We start from the raw sequence: 14,725 nt of genomic DNA, 5'->3' as shown, positions 1-14,725 counted from the left end.
ACAATATTGTAAAATTAACAGATCAATACTCCGTATCGCCTCTCTATCATCTATTTCTTCCAGATTTCCATAAGATGAATACTATAAAATGACAAGATGAATACTGTAAAATTAACTGGGCAATATAGTAAAATTAACAGATCAATACTCTATATCGCTTCTCTCTATCATCTCAGATCAATACTCCATATCGCCTCTCTTTATCATCTCTTTCCTCCAGATTTTATTTGAAATGCTAAATCTGTTACTACATACAATAAAAACAACAAATTCAACAGAAATAACTTATTAGATTTGAATTTTGCCGTGCTCTTCAACAAAAACAACTTCTATTCGATCGCGCTCCACGATTGAAGGTTTCATTGCGATCATGTATAAAAAATGAGATCGAGACAGTAGTCTAAATTAAAATCAACATTGCAAAGGAAAAATGAATCAGAGAAGGTAAATACAAAAAAAACAACAATCTGATTGAAGACTTCCATGAACTCGACAATCAGATTGTCGGTGAGTTGATCCACCATTTAATTCTTTCTAAGATGAGAAAATAGGCACAAAAGAGAAAAAGAGAATAATCTATGAGTACTGGAGAGAAAAGATTAAATAATGATTAAGTATGTTAATTTGATTTAACATTTTAGGATTTTACCTGGAAGCAAGATCGGCAGTTGTTTCATTAAGTTTATATATATGAAGTTGTATTTAGCCTTCTTTCCTATCGGAATCATATATGTTATGGATGATTTTTTCAAAAACGAAGACTTCGATCTGGATAAATTCTTATCCGATATTCCGGTCGATCCTCCTCAAAATGATAAAATCAAAGAAGACAGAGGTTCTCTTATAAAAAAAAATTAGGGTGCTATTTTCACAAACAATCACGCCTTCATCGACAGGCTTTGAGATTGGGGGCAAGTTTCGCAACTGCTTTTCTTTAATTTCGCCAAGACTATGTAGTACAGTCTTCTTTGTATCATTCATCTTTAGAGAACTTGTCTGAGTACCACCGGTGAGATCAAAAGGTAAAAGGGGTTTAACTCCGATTGGGTAAATTAGGCTTTTCAATTGTAGCGATTGAACGTAAAAGAATACCGATCGAAGCAGTCGTGGTAGGCTGATCGGAGTTCAGAGAATGCGCCGATGGCTATCGCCACTGGAGGCGGTGATCGGTTCTCTCCTCCTGGTTCTAGTTCGATCGATGCTCAAAGATTCAGAAATTTTGTTTGGAGAAATGGATTGAATTTCAAAAACGGAGAGGGAAGGGAGATCTAAATATTTACGTTTTTGTAAAGAGAGAGAGAGATTGGAAATTATTTCCAAAATAGAGAGACAGATTAAGAAAATTTATAAAAGGAAAGTTGGTACGGACAGTAGAGTTCGTTATAAAACCGTTAGAGGATGAATGGATAAGGTTGTGGACAGACCGTGGACAAAGGTCTCCCGGGCTACAGTCCCCCAAAAATCTCCGTGTATAAAAGCCTTCCATTTTTAGCTTAGTTCTGACGCGTTTTTAACTGCCACAACTGCCATAATTTCAACTGCTATAATTTCAAGTACAATATGTATGTTTACAGAATTATATGTGTATGTTTACAGGATAATATGTGTATGTTTACAGGATAATATGTGTATGTTTACAGGATATTATGTGTATGTTCACAGAAAGTGGTCCCCAACAGCTGTCACGCGTTTTCAACAGCTTTCACGCATTTTTATGTTTACATGATTTGTTGAATTAGTTTACAGGATTTAGTATTGATATTTACAGGATTTAATATTAATGTTTACATAATTAGTTGAAAATATCCGGAGATTTTTGAGAAACTGGAGTTTGAGGACTATTAGCTGCTTTCTTTATTTTAAGCCCTTAGGCGTGCTCTAATAATTAAAGAGAAAGTCTTACAAGAATTACATTATCATAAAAACTAGAAACTAAAATGCAAATAATAGAAACTAAAAAGCTGACAACTCCTACTTTTTAAAAACTAAGCAGGCCCCTCATGTTGCCCGCCTCTTCCCTTTTCCGTAAAATTAAAATAAATAGAGGGACTCTTTGTAACTTTTCTTTCTAAACTCTCTGACAAAAATGTTTCCCTACCAGTAGCGCCAAATCAGTCCATGTTATCGTCTATGGGTGAGTCTGATCTACTACCAGTAATCATGCACTGAACTTAAGAAGTTGTTTGTTAGCAGACTGAAAATATATCTGGACCAGTGGTAGGCAAAATCAAATTTAGAAGTAGGCAAAGCTTACTAAAGAATCTGGTCTAACTTCTTTTTTTTTTTCCAGAGATAGACAAGTGTTTACTCTTATCTACTATACCCTTTATTTAAAAGAAATTGGTCAATTTGTGGATTGATATATTTAAGTTCCCTTGCACTTGAATGGAAATTTTAAATTTTATATATTTCTTTGAAAGTAGTCAAATTACAATATAATATTTTATATTTCAGACAATAAAAAATTGGGCTAGGTTGCAACAGTTGTCCCATAGTGGGATCAAGTGGCTATGCCATTGCACTTAATTTGTGCTTAGGATGTACAAAATTACTCGAACTCACAACTCGCTCGTTAATAGCTCGTTTTACTCGCTCATTTACAACTCGAGTCAGTTTTAACTCGAGTTGGTTGACTCGTTTAATAAATGAGCTGAGCCCAACTCGCTCATTTATAACTCGAGTTATATAACTCGCTCATTTTATAACTCAACTTATGTATTAAGTTGTATGAAAAATTATTGGATTCTAAGTTGTTGTTTGCTTTGAGTTGACCTATTATCTCTGTGTTAGATTGTTTGTATTTAGATAAACTATTACTAGGCCATTTCAATTGTTTGTATATAGATAAACACATATTAGTGTATAGCAATACCTAAGAACTTGACTGGTTAAACGAGTTATAAACGAGTTGCAGTCAACTCGAGTTGATAACGAGCTGAGTTCGAGTTAACTCTACAACTCGTTATTACCATCCCAATTCGAGTTGACTCACTCGTTTATTAAATGAGCTGATTTCGAGTTGAAAGTAACTCGCTCAAATTCAGCTCATTTACAGCCCTATTTGTGCTTCATAGGATCAGGTGGCCTATCCGGCGCATAGGATTTGAGTGGGTTTCGATGGGATTTTCAAATAAATGGGATTTTTTTTTTTCAATAGTATTCGGCTAATCAATATTATCATGGAAAAAATCCATAAAAATGTCTTAAAAGGTTAAAAAAAATCATGGGAATCTTAACATTAGCTCTGAGCTCCTTTTTATAAGTTCCAAAAACCTATGATAAAAAATAACATTACTAATAACGTAACAAAATTCTATAGAAACATACAAACGTACATTCTCTTTTTAAATGATAAGAGAGAGCATGAGAAAAAAATAAGCCCTCTTATCGTAAATAAGTACGATAAGAAAGAGAGAATATAATCGAATGAATGAGGATGTCTATAATGCGACGTACGTGAAAAATATTTATTCTTGACAATAGATCATGTTTAGTTGTTAAGTAAAATTAATGAGAATTAAATTGTTTATTTCATATTATTTTTCATATTTTTATACTTTATTTGATAGTTAAAGTTATAGTTTAACTTAATTTATTTGGAGTAAGATATTGAAAAATATGTCTTTGTTTATGACAGTGGATTATACAAGTAGAATAAGTGTAAAAAAAATTAATATATCTAAAAAAGTAAAGTGAGTTATTCTGGATTAACTCATTTTTTATTTCTTATTTAACTACTTAAGTATGGAGTAAAATGTTTACTCCACCTCTTAATTCACAATCAAACGTATAAGTACGCCATACATGATTTTATATGGGTTTGTTTTTAAAAGATCTGATTTGTATGTCTGAATTGTCAAAATGTGCGAATCAAATTAAATCGATTGATATTTCTTTTCTTTTTGAGGAGAATATCGATTGATATTGTTACGAGGGACTATTTTTATGTAAATACAATCTGTTTCTGGTCGATCCATGAACTTAATTAGATATAAAATCTAGATTCTATATTTTTTTTAAAAACTTTTTACTATTTTGTAAGATAGATAGAAAATCACTGATTTTATATAGTCCAAAAAGTAGTGATTTCTATCTGTATACCATAGACTCACTCTAAAATTAAAAAAAAATAAGAAAAACAATTTTGGTTTATCGTAAATTCTTTTGGTCACTTGAGGCAGAAAGGATGGGTCAAACTTTGACATGTGGTTTTTCCAAAAGAGGTTTTAACCTGGATCGTTAATGAAAATTAAAACTCATTTGGTTGGCATGAGATTGAGAAGCAGAACGTGATTCTATGAATATGAAAACTCACAAAATAATTTACGAAAACTCTAAGAGCCGATTTTTTTATTTATATCCAAAAAATATATAAATTTAAAAAACTAACCAAACCTTGCTTTCATTTCGAAAACTACTCAAACCGGAAAAAAAATTTCCGAATTTTTTTTTTCCCGGTAAATGGATATTAAAACCAGAATAATTTTTTCCGGTTTTAGGATTTTTTTTTCGGATTTTTTTTTATTTTTCAGTTTTTATAATTTATTTATTTTTTGTATTGAAGTATTACAAATATTTAATATATATTTTTTAAATAGATGAAATACTGTATAATTTGATTTATTCGAAAGACTGCTACAAATAATTCGGATCAACATTTTTCATGCCGGATTTTTTACGGTCGTAAGAAAAATTAATATAATATAATATATGTATATGTATATGTATATGTATATGTATATGTATATGAGGAGGGTTCAAATGCCTCCATGTTTTTGTGCCTCCATCATGCCTCCATCTCTCTCCATCATTTTTAAAGTTCAAACAGTCGATCCGAACCGCTCAATCTAACCTCCATACTAAAATATGTTTGGAGACCAAATTTTATATTTTTAGGAATTTTTTTACTATTTTTTTAGATAGGTACAAAATCAGTAAATCTGAACCATCTAAAAACAGTATTTTTGTACCTATCTAAAAAAATAGTAAAAAAATTCCTAAAAATATAAAATTTGGTCTCCAAACATATTTTAGTATGGAGGTTAGGTTGAGCGGTTCGGATCGACTGTTGAACTTTGAAAATAATGGAGAAAGATGGAGGCATGATGGAGGCACAAAAACATGGAGGCATTTGAACCCTCCTCTATGTATATATAGAGATAGACTAATGTGTTTTTGGTAGCATATGGGCCGAAATACACACGGTCAAAATTTGAAATTTCAAAATTCAAAAGTCGATCTGAACCGTTCATCTTGTTCTCCATATTAATATGTGCTTGGATACCAAATTTTACATTTTTGTGAATTTTTTACTATTTATTAAGCCACTTTGAAAATCGTTGATCCAACCATTTTACTGTTTTGTTAAGCCACCGTTGGATCAGCAATTTTCAAAGTGACTTAATAAATAGTAAAAAAATTCAGAAAAATATAAAATTTGGTCTCCAAGCACATATTAATATGGAGAACAAGATGAACGGTTCAGATCGACTTTTTGAATTTTGAAATTTCAAATTTTGACTGTGTGTATTTCGGCCCATATGCTACCGAAAGTATATTAGCCTATCTCTGTATATATAATATAATATAATATATGCATATGTATATATAATATAATATAATATAATATAATATATGTATATATATGTATATATAATATAATATATATGTTAAAATGTGCTTGCATATCAAATTTTATATCCATCATGTTGAACGGTTTGGATCGACTGTTTGGATTTTGAAAAGTTTGAAAATACCGCTCGTTGAATGCGCACCGTTGAACGAAAACTTAAATATTTTGTTGAACGCTTCGGATCGACAATTTGGACTTTGAAAACAAAAATATAAAATATGAGGTATGAAAAAAATGAGGCATTGGAACCCTCCTCTATGTATATATAATATAATATATGTATATATAATATAATATGAGGAGGGATCAAGTTACAACATTTTTTGAGTTACAACAAGCATTATTTACATTTTCAAAGTCCAAATCGTCGATCCAAACCATTAGATGTGATCTCTACAATAAAATGTGCTTGGAGACCAAATTTTACATTTTTTGGAATTTTTTTACTATTTATTAAGATGGGTACAAAATTCAATGGTATGAATTTGACTAGTTTTTGTACCCACCTTAATAAATAGTAAAAAAATTCCAAAAAGTGTAAAATTTGGTCTCCAAGCACATTTTATTGTAGAGATCACATCTAACGGTTTGGATCGACGATTTGGACTTTGAAAATGTAAATAATGCTTGTTGTAACTTGTTGGAACTCAAAAAATGTTGTAACTTGATCCCTCCTCATATAATATATGTATATATATGTAGAGGAGGGATCAAGTTACAACAATTTTTGAGTTACAACAAGTTACAACAAGCATTTTTAAAATTTTCAAAGTCCAAATCGTCGATCCAAACCATTAGATGTGATCTCTACAATAAAATGTGCTTGGAGACCAAATTTTACATTTTTTGGAATTTTTTTACCATTTATTAATATGGGTACAAAATTCAATGGTATGAATTTGACTAGTTTTTGTACCCATCTTAATAAATAGTAAAAAAAAAATCAAAAAATATAAAACTTGGTCTCCAAGCACATTTTATTGTAGAGATCACATCCAACGGTTTGGATTGACGATTTGGACTTTGAAAATGTAGAAAATGCTTGTTGTAACTCAAAAATTGTTGTAACTTGATCCCTCCTCATATATGTAACATATGTGTATATATATCAAATTTGACATCTGCTGGTAAATCAGCAAATCTGGACTGATACAAGGATCAAACTGCAAAAGTGATTACACCAGCATGTAGATCATTAAAAAAAAACGTCGTTTAGTGCCTCAAAAATTCAGTTTAAGTTTTCATTCAACGATCAGTATTTTCAAATTATTTTCAAATCCGGCATGAAAAATGTTGATCCGAATTATTTGTAGTAGTCTTTCGAATAAATCAAATTATATAGTATTCCATCTATTTAAAAAAAATATATATTAAATATTTGTAAAACTTCAATACAAAACATAAATAAATAATAAAAACTGAAAAAAGAAAAAAAAAGAATCCGAAAAAAAAATTCCTAAAAAAAAAATTTTCGGAAAAAAAAAATTTTCTAAAAAAAAAATCCTAAAACCGGAAAAAATTATTCGGGTTTTAATATCCATTTACCGGAAATTTTTTTTCCGGAAATTTTTTTTCCGGTCTGGGTAGTTTTCGAAATCAATACGATGTTTGGTTAGTTTTTTAAATTTATATATTTTTTTAGATATAAATAAAAAAATCGGCTCAAAGAGTCATAAATACAGAAACGGATCTGTGTGCATGTCAAAAAATGCTAAGTCACTCTATAATTTAAAAATATCTCATAATGTATATTAAATTTTCATTTTTTTTTCTTAGTTTTTATATTGTCTAGTTCCCTTGTAAAATGACAAAAATGTATTTTTAGCTCAGTGATTAGATTTTTTTTAGGGTAAGCCAATAAGCTAGTGGTTGGAGTTCCACTTGATGTTTGTGCGGTTTTGAATTCAATTTCTAGCGATCACATTTTTTTGTCTTTTTATATTATGTATTTTATACTTTAGCCTCCTTTAATCATTTTATTTAGTTCCGTCCTTGCATGTATATGCTTTATGTTGTCATGAAAATGTGGTACAATAAATGTTCAAATATACAATGAAAAAAAAATGTGAAAATTTTAGTTTGAGAAATATATTAATGTAACAATATTTTTATTTTTGAAAGTCTTGTTATCAATACTACTTTTTATATTAATAATTATTAATAACGGATCAATTTTAATCTAAAGTCTAATAATAAACATATAATAAAATTGTGAAAAAAATAAAAGTTTTAAGTAATGGTGAAAAAATAATTTACAAGTAAATTAGCGATAATTATTTTCAAAAAATCATAAAACTAATTGAGAAAGGTTAGTTAAATAATGAATAAATTAAAATTAAACTATAAATTGAATATACGAACTCAAGATAGAATAAAAAACACAAATTACTCGTTAATAAAAATTACCCACATATCTCACAAGTTTCTTAGAAAGAATAATCGGTCCAAATTAATTATTCTGTTTCATCATTTTTAATTTTGGATGAAAATCAACTTTAAAATATAACTCAAGATGAATCATATTAAGTACGCAAAAAACACAAATTAGTCATTAATTTAAGAATAATTATTTCAATCCCCCACTCCAGTATCCGCATCATATCCGCAACAATAATAGAGGAATGTTGTACTATAGTTCTAACTAATTATATGGTCTTCCTTTATCAGCTCCTGCACTTGTCTCCGCGTCAATCTTCATAGTATAAATACTTGAAACATAATATATTAGTACTTGTAAAATAAGATATTAATATTTGCATGCGTAACTTGATATGGTTATTTCCTTTTCAGTCTTCCATCGTGCCCGCCTCAACTTTTCTCTAATAAAGTAGTAGGGACCCTGATCGTTCCCGCGTCAACCTTCCTCTAACAAAAATAGTTGATCTCATAAGTATAAATACTTTAGTACATAAGTAAAAGTACGTGATATTAATACTTTCATATGTAATTTAGTGTCATATGTAAAAAAATATTTGCAAATATATGTATAAATGCTTGCATGACGACGAGTCTGAAAGTACGTTATAACGAATCTCACTTGAAAGAAAAAATTCCTTAGAAGACATTTGTGGTTTCAAATTCGCAAAATTTACTCACAGATTATCAGAAACTTGGACGATATTGAACGAAGAAAAAAAAAACCACATCTAAAAACATGTATGCCCCCAATGCAGTTTGAGTGGTCCTTAGAGGTTTTTATAGTGTGAGTATGTTTTGAGAGATTTAATTGAAAAGACAATTATTTATGTAAAAAGATTTACCTCATAGATATAAATACTTCCGTATAAATATACGTACTTTTGTGCATAGTATAAATACTTTGTCAATTTATACAATTTTCAAAGCAATTATGATAGTTGAGGTGCATGTACTGGAATACAGATAGTCGCATCAGCTTCTTTAATTTAAAAGTTCCATCCAAACTCATGAAATTATTTTCATCCGAACGAATTCCAAATCTAGACCGTTTGGATTGAATCCGTATCCTCTCCGGTATTGCAAATGATCACTTTTACTTTACGGTTTGAGATTAAATTTCAACCGGTTTGATATTCAGGCCGTAATAGGGAATATTATTTTTGGGCTTTGAGATTCGTGCAAAGTTAAAAAGAACGGTTCAGATCTAGTAATTGTAAAAGATTCCCTTATCAGGTATTGGAGAGCAGGGGCGGATTGAAGAAGGCCTAATGGGGGTCAGGGTCAATTGACCCCCAATAATTTTAATTTTTTTTTGTATTTTCTATATAATTTAGAGTAAAATATCACGGTACTGTATAATTAACTCTCATTCTTTGCAGAAAAATGGTATATGATTGACCCCATATGTTTTTGATCTCCATAGTTGGATAGTCTGGTTCCGCCCCTGTTGGAGAGGATGTGAATTCGTTTGGATTGGGGTAGTAGCCATCTCGGCATGGCATGAAAATGACAGGAGAAAGGATCCTTGGCCTTGGGTCCAACTTGCTGCAAATACGAAGAAGAATCACCAATGGCAACAAAAGGGTAAAAAACAAAAGAACTGGGGAGATGACAAAATAAATGAAACCCCTTTAGGAGCAGCGGTCCGGTCACCGCCAGTGCTCTGAAAGCAATTAAGCAAGCCTCCAAATTTCTCCCACATCCCTGAGTTGTCGCCACATGAGCAGCTCGTGCCAATAGGAAAGGACATGCGACTGGATCAGTTTAACTATGATATGCCTGACATTCAAGATACCATGCCTTTTTTTTTTGTTTATATTGACCAGATCGAGGTTTTATAACTTCTATACGGCAATTGGTCCAAGTTTGACCCAGACCATTGAATAATTTATTTTTGGGTTAGTACTTACTACTTAGTAGTGGTAAACAACGGCATTACTCTGTAAACGGGTCGATGCGCATCTAAACCTAACCCGTATATATACATTACATATATGATTCATTTCACCCCAGAAGATCACATTTAGCATTTAGGCGACCAACATATTCCAGTCATTCCCTTGTATGGAAAAGAATACAAGACGTACAATTGGGAAGTGCGAATTTTCCTGTTTGCCTATGCTATGAGAATTCCTTTAACAAAAATTCAAAGCCCAAATTGAATTGACATCCATCAAGATAGGCCCAAAAACGAAACTTTGATAATTAAAAAGTTTTTCATAGCTCTGGGATGAATTGAGTGTTATTCTGTCTTGATATACCTTGTTTTGTTATTTTGTAGTATGTGATTTTGTTTAGTTTAGTTTGCTGTTGGGATGCTACTACTTTTTTGTTATGTGTTATTATGTGGATCCTGTATGCTGTTACATTTTTCAAATTTGGAGTTTGAAATGGCCAATCTTTATTAGCTCCAATGAAAACTGACTGGGTTTCCCCCACTATTTCAGAAAAAAAGTCGCTAACAGTTTCTTATTTAATTTAAGCAAGCAAATATATAATATTTAATTAAACTGATAAAAAGAGTTCATAATACATGCGGATAGAATGTGCAGCAAGAAGAGGTTATTAATAATTAAATCGAGATTTTTAACTTTTCACGGATTATTTATTTTTATTTCATGTGAAATGGAGTTATATTCCAGTCGGGTTGAAGTTAATTCTGTGAAATACAAATTGAAATGCAATTGAACGATCTATATAAGTTCATGCTAAATTTTGAAATTGTTCTATTCCGTCGGTCATTTGCTATTGCTGTATATCGATTACCATATCAGATGGAAACAAGAATGGACTTGGATTCGGATTCAATTTGAATGGACAAAACACTATGCGCGTAGAAAAAAAAATCACTGAATTTTTTTTTTCCCACAAACACAATGGCAGCTGAACAAGCCCTTATGCATGAACAGATATGTCCTAAAAATTAAGAAAGAAAGAAAAAAAAAAACTAACATCCTAAGACATGTAATGATAAGCACTTGCAATTATTTTTTGGGTAAAATAGTAAATCCACTTGTACACTTCATTAGTCAAGTTTACGTATTTATACTATTTTCCTCCTTGAAGTACAGCAAAGATATAATATATTAAGTCGACTAGAGACTAAGGTACGTTTGGATGCACTAGAGAATAGCTAGAATAACTACTGTTGAGAATAGTAGATTAAGAATAGTTAGAATAACTACTATTAAGAATAGCGCTAACTCAAAGCTATTCGGAATGTTGTTTGGATTAAACATTTAGAATAGCGAAAACAGTGATTGAACATTTGAGAGAGTAGTTTGCTATTCCATGTTTTTGTAGGAATACCGAGAACAGCGAGAACAACGCTATTCTCGCTGTTCCTGAGTATATTTGAATGGATCAAAATAGCACTGTTCTTGCTATTCCCGCTATTCTCGCTACATCCAAATATACAAGGCATTTTTAAAATGTACACTATCGCCTTTGTTGAGCGTACTTGGGCTGTCTCGGTAGCTTACCAGCTTCTTCTGAAATTGCCAAAAAATAACAAAGATTATCTGGTAAGATTGAGGAATTAAGGACCGAAGGAACGAGGAAGTTTCTTTTGACTATTCGACAATAAAATTTTCAAATTCTGTTATTAGGCACTCTAATTTCTTAGAAGAAAGTATTCAAAAGATGTACCTAATTAACTAGAACAGACAATAATACATATAATAATGGTCGTTGCAAATTTGTATTTGGTTGAAAATTTTAATAAGATTAGTGTGAACTAAGGAAGAGAACTTAAAGATTCCAATGTAATCAACCATTTAATTATTACGTTTGGATGCACTCTAGCTACTATTTGCACCAAAGAATAACTAGAATAGTTACTATTGAGAATAGTAAATTAAGAATAGCTAGAATAGCTACTATTTGAGAACAACGCTAACTCAAAGCTATTTGGAATAGCTAAAAAGTTGTTTGGATGTACTCTTTGGAATATAATTTGCATTCTTTGGATGCACTCTTTGCAACAATCGCTATTCCGACTTTTGGTTGGAACAGCAGAATAACGCTATTCTGCTTGTTCGAAATAACAAGTGTAGTTGTTTGAATAGACTTGATTTAAAATAACACTGCCATTCTGAAAATAACACTGTAAATCTGATGCACTCTGGACACAGGTGGCCACTCAGCTAAAAGCGAAGAATTTCCTGCCTCAAGGACCAAAATTCTTTATAAAGGCAGGATCTTTCTTCTGGATCCAGTTGAATAAGATCAAGAATTTATTCAATGGGTGCTGCTCCTGGGAGATTGGGGATGGCCGATCGATTTCTTTTTGGCTGGATTGCTGGAATGGGCCACCAATAATACAAAATGGAAATACGAATCAGCGACATCCGTTACAAACCATATCACTAAGAGATGCTGTGACACTATTTTTTGTAGGGGATTCCCCTGTCTCGTTTGCGGAAGAAACTGATCAGCTGCGATGGAATTGGTCTCCATCACAATCATATTCAGCAAATTCAGTATACAAGGGGTTGATTGGGGTGGGGAAAATCAAGTGGAGATATCAGATGATTTGGAGTTCTAAGGCGCCTCCTAATGCTAAATTGTTCACCTATCTGATGTTGCGTGATAAGCTGCTGACCCATGAGATAATGGCACGAAGGGGCTTTGAATGCGAAATGGCATGTCAAACTTGCAACACCGGTGCAATAGAGACATTGGTTCACATACTTTGTACCTGTAATTTTGCGAGAGAAGTGTGGTTTCGCCTTGCGACGGTATGGGGTTATGGCATGAACACCAGTGGCGATGCATCAATGGCGGAAAGATGGGAGGCAGCTTCAATCAGTACAAGAAGAATAATGGGAGTAAGCAAAGCTTACAAGATGTATTTGTGCGTGCTGGCAGATTTGGAAACATAGAAATGGGAAGATCTTTAGAGGAATTTCAGTGCCACCGAGGATACTGGTAAATAGGATAGTAGAGGAGTGCAATCTATGGGAAAAGTTCTGTTAACGGGAGTGTTTTTTTTTTTTTTTTTTGAGGCGGGGGGGTCATTTGCAAATTTACATTTCATTCAGTTGAGGGGCTCGTAATGGCCACCTGATTGTACACGACTTTGACTGCACCAGTCAAATTTTCAAAAAAAAAAAAAAAATCTGGATACATTTACTATTTCTATCTTCACCTGTTGGGTAAATTAAACTATTGGTGCGTGTCTTTTCTTATCGAGCTAACGTTTATCATGCAGTACATGGTTGGCAATAAATTAATGTTTTTAGGGGTGAGGCTACGGTAATTTGCAATGTGCATACAGGTCCATGTTACGGATTTATATTTTTATTTTTAAAATTCAAACAATTGATTTAACCGTGTAAGATGATATTCATGTGAAAATGTAGATGGACATCAAATTTTACAATTTTTTAGGATGTTTTTACTATTTATTTTATATAGATAAAAATCACCGGATTTAAGTAATTTTCTATCTATTAAAAAAAATAGGATGTACCGATCTCTCCAGGTACACAGACAAAGATTACATAATATAGTGACAACTCACCTAAGAGTGCTTATAAATCATCATCATCATATATATATATATATATATATATAACCATCATCACCTTCATGTAGCAGTGCACCTCCAAGTCTCCAACCATGCATCATCATCATCTGATCGATAGCGGAAAAGTGAGTTGCAACTAGTATATATGAGGTGGTAGTGATTAAAATAATAAATTTGTACGCACAATCAATTACTCTCCCTAGTTTTACGCATAATCAATTACAAACAAGATTTTAATTAATTAGCCATGGCCAATTAGAAAAAGAGCCAGATCCCCAAGAACATTAAAACTCTTAAATAATTCTGGAAAAGATTCGGTCAGAAAGACAACATCATATAAAATAAACAGTAAAGCTAGCGTGTGACATGCTCACCAAGAAAGTTTGGTGAGCATAACTCCAAAAGTATATCGGATCGACGTCAAATGCCAAATCCAAACCGTTGAAATCCATATACTTCATGAGTGATGCATATACATGAAAATTTTTGAAAGTTTCGAGTTTATTTGCTACACGGTCAAGTGGTCAAAGAAATAATAAAAATTGAATATATAAAATAACTTATAATAAAATGTTCATTTCTTTGACCACTTGACTGTGTAGCAAATAAACTCGAAACTTTCAAAATTTTGCATATATATGCATCACTCATGAAGTACATGGATTTCAACGGTTTGGATTTGACATTTGACGTCGATCCGATATACTTTTGGAGTTATGCTCACCAAACTTTCTTGGTGAGCATGTCACACGCTAGCTTTACTCTAAAATAAATGGGATCCAAAGAATTAATGTACAAATTGACGATAACATTATGTTGTATAATTAATTTGAGTTACTAATTAAGACCAATTTACTTTGGCGGGTAGGGTACTACCAATTGCATGTAAATATTTAAGTACCCCTCTTGTACTGCAACAAATTTATTTTATCTTTTTTTGTCGAAGGGAACGGTGACAGAACATTGCATCGGGACTCATTAATTGGTCCCATTCAAGAATTAATGCTTCATTTATTTTTATTATCTTGAGAATAGAGGATTTTATTTTTATTTTTGTGAAACCCTATCCGAGCCCGAGGAGTTGAGGTAATTCATTAGGAATAGATGACTTCAAACAGTATTTTATTTTAAAAGGGTTAAGCCCG

The sequence above is a fragment of the Carex rostrata genome, chromosome 1 (genome assembly GCF_964058835.1).
Source record: "Carex rostrata chromosome 1, lpCarRost1.2, whole genome shotgun sequence".
NCBI classification, from domain to species: domain Eukaryota; kingdom Viridiplantae; phylum Streptophyta; class Magnoliopsida; order Poales; family Cyperaceae; genus Carex; species Carex rostrata.
The sequence above is the reverse complement of the archived record's forward strand: the minus strand, read 5'-3'. Positions refer to the sequence as shown.